The sequence below is a fragment of the Clarias gariepinus genome, chromosome 4 (assembly GCF_024256425.1).
Source record: "Clarias gariepinus isolate MV-2021 ecotype Netherlands chromosome 4, CGAR_prim_01v2, whole genome shotgun sequence".
NCBI lineage: Eukaryota > Metazoa > Chordata > Actinopteri > Siluriformes > Clariidae > Clarias > Clarias gariepinus.
The window spans coordinates 4,279,688-4,285,644 of record NC_071103.1 but is presented as its reverse complement, the minus strand read 5'-3'; the positions used below and the strand labels follow the sequence as shown (position 1 = coordinate 4,285,644).

The 5,957-nt window shown below is 40.4% G+C and overlaps 1 pseudogene; it reads left to right on the top strand.

Annotated features, from left to right (window-relative positions):
- The first annotated feature begins 625 nt into the window (after positions 1–625).
- LOC128520858 (C-C chemokine receptor type 7-like) lies at positions 626–4,952 on the top strand (annotated as a pseudogene).
- Positions 4,953–5,957: the final 1,005 nt, after the last annotated feature.

Sequence of the window (5,957 nt, the reverse complement as noted above, 5' to 3'; positions counted from 1 at the left end):
CCCATTGCGGTCAAATGACCGGTACTCTGCGCTTCTAGTGTTAAAAGTGCTATCTAAATAAAATTTAATTAAATTAAACTTTGCTTGTAGCCATAAGATGTTTTACATCCTAGATGCTAGTCTTTACTAAACTTTCATGATCCATCCATTGTTATTTTTTGTCTATATTCTTGATGTCTTTTTGTTTTTACCTTGACTTCTGTCATTGTATCATTTTGCTGAAATGCCTCTAGAAACTCTCTGTCTAGGTCATCTCTTTCTCAAACCAAGTTGCCCCACGATGTAAAGTCAAACCTTTAACTGTTCCCTAAATCTAAGCAACAGGACATGTTCCCTTTCAAAAGCTACACTCGATGCTGCGTGAAAACGCTATGGGAAACGTCTCTCTGTTGCTCGGTTGTGACGTCAGGTGACGTCGGTCAGGTGATGTCATCTAATAAGGGGCACCTGCAGGTTATAAATAGGACTGAACCGGAAACATCCTCAGATCTTTTTGTCTTCAGGACCGCATAGTGTGTGTGCAAGCACTTTTCAAAGCAAAAAGAAAGTGAAAATAGAAAGTGTCTTATTACTCACCAGAAAGTTGTCAGAGTTAGACAGGAGAGCTGCCTCAGAGGAAAAGATATCTTGCTGAGGGCGATCTCCACGCTTTCTGTTTTCAGTGTTTGGTGTAAGAGCACGCTATCCTCAGGCTTAAGGTAGAATGTGAGCATTGCGATCTTCTCCCTATTATTCCCTCTCCTTCTTTGGCAACCTCCATGATGATTTAACTCATTTATGGAATAAGCCATATAAATTTTTGTGCTATTGACATTAAATTGTTCCAGTGTTGTTGATGATGGGGGGATTAGTCCAAGTACTGTAAAGTCAAACCTTTAACTGTTCCCTAAATCTAAGCAACAGGACATGTTGCTTAGATTTAGGGATACGTCGTTTAAAGATAGTCAAAAGCTCTGCTGTACGGACATTTAGAAGAAGTTCGTTTCATCACCTAGGTGCCAGAACAGAAAAGAGTCTGGAGGAATGCCGCCCTCATTCCCTGAGAGATGTTGAGATGCTTTGTCAGGGAACAGGGTTACAGCAAAGTAATGTGTGGGGGAAAATGACAGATGATTGTCCACGGTTACCCCAAGATTGTGGGCGGTGGCTGAAGGAGTGATTTGGATGTTGTCCAGGAATATCACAAGGTCTTGACCTGGGGATGAGTCACAAGGGATAAACAACAGTTCGGTTTTACTCAGATTGAGCTTCAGCTGATGAGCTGCCATCCAGGGTGAGATGTCTGCCAGACATACTGAGATCCGGGTGGAAACCTGAGTGTCAGAGGAAGGAAAGGAGGGAGTAAGTTGGGTGTCATCTGCATAACAATGGTATGAAAATCCATGCGATGATATGACCTTACCAAGAGACTGGGTATAGAGGGAGAACAGAAGAGGACCAAGTATTGAGCCCTGCGGGACACCAGTAGAGAGTCTACGTGGGGCAGATGTAGATCCCCTCCATGTTACCTCATATGAACTATCTTCTAGGAAAGAAGCACTGGACGTCCAGTGGACGTCCTTTCCGACAAAAATTGATCTGAGGATGTTTCCGGTTCAGTCCTATTTATAACCAGCAGGTGCACCTTTTCAGATGGCGTCACCTGACAAAGATCATATAATATATTTGGCGTGTTTGACACATACATGCTTCACAACCGGGCAACATAGAGACGTTTCCCATAGCGTTTTCACACAGCATCTTGTTCGCGCTTTTTCAGGGAACAGGGTAACAGCAAAGTAACCCGAGACGTTGTACTCCATTTATTGTCTGGCCAAAACATTCCTCACCACAAGAGACACCTCATGCCTTCTTCAGCGTCAGAATTGGAATAGTGACACCTAGCATGACCTAACTTTGCCTAAAGATCTACTCTTCTCAGATTCCACTCTGCCCAATGGGTTTTTATTTCTACATCACTTGCTGCTGAAATCATTCCCTGGTCTTTTAAATCTTGTGGGAGCTGCACTATTACTGGTGAAATCCTTGTAGAACCGATAGTCTGAGGAAAAATACTTAACGTTTTAGCTTCTTATAGTCTTTATTTTAATGTCAATTTTAAACCAGTAGAATTATGAGAATCAAGCCGAATAAATAATGAGTGAGGGGATTTGTTACTTAAACATACTGTACAGTATAAGGCAGTTTCTTTCAGCAAGAGCAATTTGACTTGTGGACTCTTGTTTAAATAATTAAAATGTATCATTAAATTAAAGGTAGATTAAAATAAATCTACCTAGCCATTTAAATACTTATTTAATTCCTCTCTCTCTCTCTCTCTCTCTCTCTCTCTGTTGTAGAGCAATGGATGAAAACAGCACCTTCCCTCTTGGAAACATCACAGACTATAGTTATTTTTATGATAACTGCACAGGTGACTACGAGCTTAACAAACAAAAATTTGCTAATGACCCCTTTTGGCCAGCAAAATAATCAGCAAAAAAATCGATCCTATTTATTTATCTTTATTCAGTATTCTGTTAAAGCACTTGGCATTAATTTACTTGTTATTTATTAGTTTTGACCTGCCTATATTAAGCACTGTAAAGTTAGTTGTATTATGCAGTCGTGACCAAAGATTTTGAGAATGACACAAATATTTATTTTCATGAATTCTGCTGCTTCAGTGTTTTAGGATCTTTTTGTCAGATGTTACTATGTATGTGTACTGAAGTATAATTACAAACATTTTAAAAGTGTCAAAGGCTTTTAGTGACAATTACATGACATTTATGCAAAGAGTCATTATTTGCAGTGTTGACCTTTTTTTTATTTAAGACCTCTGCAATTCAACCTGCCATTCTGTCAATCAAATTCTGGTCCACACCCTGACTATTGGCAGCCCATCCTTGCATAATCAATGCCTGGGGTTTTATTTGTTCACCCACCTTTTGAGGATTAAACACAAGGTCTTATGTGATTAAGGTCTGGGGAACTTTCATGGCCATGGCCATGGAAATTTTGATGTTTGTTCCCTGAGCCACTTAGTTATCACTTTTGCCTTGGTAGGGAGCTCTATCATGCTGGAAAAAGCATTCTTCGTCACCGAACAGTTCTTATGTTGCTCTTTTATTGTTTTTGTACTATTCTTTATTCATGGCTGTGTTCTTAGGCAAAATTGTGAGCCCACCACCTTGTCTGAGAAGAAAACCCACACATGGATGGTCTCAGGGTGCTTTAATGTTGGCATGACACAGGACTGATGGTAGTGCTCACAATTCCTTTTTCAGACAAGCCTTTCCCAATGCACCAAACAATCAAAAAGAAGATTCATCAGTGGAAATGACTTTACCCCAGCCTTCAGCAGGCTCTCATTGAATTGCAGAATATCAGTCCATTCCTGATGTTTTTATGGAGAGAAGTGGCTTCTTTGCTGGCCTTCTTGAAATGTATGAAGGCGAGCCATACAGTACCGTCAGTGCTGTGTCATGCTAACAACCTGAGACCAAGTGGAAAATTAGAAAAAAATGGGGGTCCAAAAAAAACAAAACAAAAAAAAACACTGGAGCTACAGACTTTGTAAATATTAATATTTGTGTCATTCTCAAAACTTTTGGCCATGGCTGTATATTAGAAGAGTAAAAGTTGATTTAAAAAGTTGATTTGAATTACATATTTGTTTATCACTGTAATATAGGTAACTACTGCAACTTTCAAACTATTGAGATCTGTGAGCCAGATAACAGGCAGGAGTTGGCTTGGCAGACCATCATAGCTGTACAAGTCACGGTCTTCCTCATTGCCTTCATCCTTGGTGTGATTGGGAATAGTTTGGTGATTGTCAAATTCACCAAGTATCGACGCCTCCGTCTGCGCTGCATGACCGATGTTTTCCTGTTCTACCTTGCGGTTTCTGACCTGCTGCTGCTGCTGACTCTTCCACTGCAGACCAGCGAAATCATACTCGACACCTGGGTCTTTGGGAACGTGATGTGCAAGCTTAAGTATGGGCTCTGTGCTATTAACACTTATGGTGGCTTGTTGTTCCTAGCCTGCATCAGTGTAGATCGCTACATGCTTGTGGTACGAGCCAGGACTGCTCAGGTGCTAAGTCCGAGTATGCTATGCTACAGTAAGTTGTTAGTGATTGCAGTGGCACTCACCTCCATCGTCCTCAGCCTGCCAGAGCTCCTGTCCACATCTGTGAATCAAAATACAACAAAGTGCGAGTATGTAGGGAATGAAGGTGACAATGGGAGGGTGAAGATGTGGGCACATGTGGCAAAGGTAACAGGTGTTTGTGTGCTGTGCATCGCCATGCTGGTCTGTTACAGCAACATCGGTCACGTCCTGATGCAGGGCAGAGGGAAATGCTTCCGTAGACAGAAGACACTGCGACTCATGGTAGCACTGATAGTACTCTTCCAGCTTCTCCAGATGCCGTACGCCATAGTGCTATCTCTCAGATTGTTCATATCTGATTATTCATGTCAACTATGGGCTGACATTCACCTGGCTGAGGATGTCACACGCAGTCTTGCTTACGTCCGCTGCTGCCTCAACCCCCTGCTCTATGCCCTTATGGCTGCATATCTTCTTGTCTTTCACATGTGACACCTAACCTGGACTATGGAAGCTCGATGACTCCCACATCACCTGCTCCTACTACATCCTTCATGCCCTTTTCGGATGTTAATTCACCTAAAATCGTACCCGACACTGACAAGATCGAAAATCCTGTAGGTATCCCACAGCCTGGGGTCAAAGAGTCAAATTCACGTTACATAGTTTTCATTTTTCCCGACTCACAAACACGTGAGGACACATAAAGCTTTTCAACCTGCCAATGAAGAAATTCTGACCATATACAACTTTTTACACAATATATGTAAACATTCAAAGATGCTCTCATAGGAAAATCAACAACAGGGTGTCATTACTGATACCAACCTATTTTCTTACTTTATCACTGCATGTCTGGGGAGGTGTTAAATCTCAGCTTACAGAAAAAAGTAATAATTCACATTATTTGCCTTACATATAATCTTACAAGTTTATGCATAGGTTGTTGCTGTAGAAAGAATAAGCTGTTTTAGGAAATTAATCAGCACTTTTAGATCAATCAAAAACTCAACATCACTATAGTATATAACTGTAACTGTAGTGCTTTTATTTCTTTTTAAATGGAAAACTGTGTTGTAAAAAGATCTTGTTATCTATTCTACATTTCAGCCTTGTCTGTAATATTTAATTGTAATTTTTTTGTATCTTAGTGTCAGATCTTGAATAGATAGTACTACTATTGCTGTTACTTACGAATTCTGTTATAATTCAGATTGAATGTTGAATGTGATGCTTGTAACTTCTTCTGAAATAAGTTTAAAAGAATTAACCTACATGCAACACGAATACATCAGTGTCTTTGTTAAAACAAGAAAACGAGAAATGGCAAGACCATAAATAAAATCACTTTGTTTTCATCCATTTACAACTCATAAGAACTTCTAGTGTTTTTTTTCCAATTACCTGTTTCCGTGTTTGACATTTGCAAAATAGATTACGTCAAATTGACCGGCAAATAAGATTACAGTTGTGGTTTCAAGAGTCAAATATTGGATTGTCTCAGTCCAGATAGATCATTTTAATCTCTCTTTTCTCTTTATCTTCTCCTCTCTTTTCTTCTCCTCTCTTGTCTTCTCTCACTCTATCTCTTTCGAGTTGTACATGTCGTTCCAGAGCTGCCAGCTCTGACTCATCCTGGTGCTCCGCTTCTTTTTTGCGGCCCTGCATACAGTCTGCTTGGGATGCATGTGGTGACTGAGGACAGTTCAATTTTACCATAACGACCGTCCTAGTCTTGGCTGATGCATATAGCTGTTCTTTGAGGACTGGTGACGGCAGTCACTTGATAGTTCAGGACTGGATATTCCTACCGTCAGGATGTATCCCAAAAGTTGATTGTTTACATGGCATGGCGA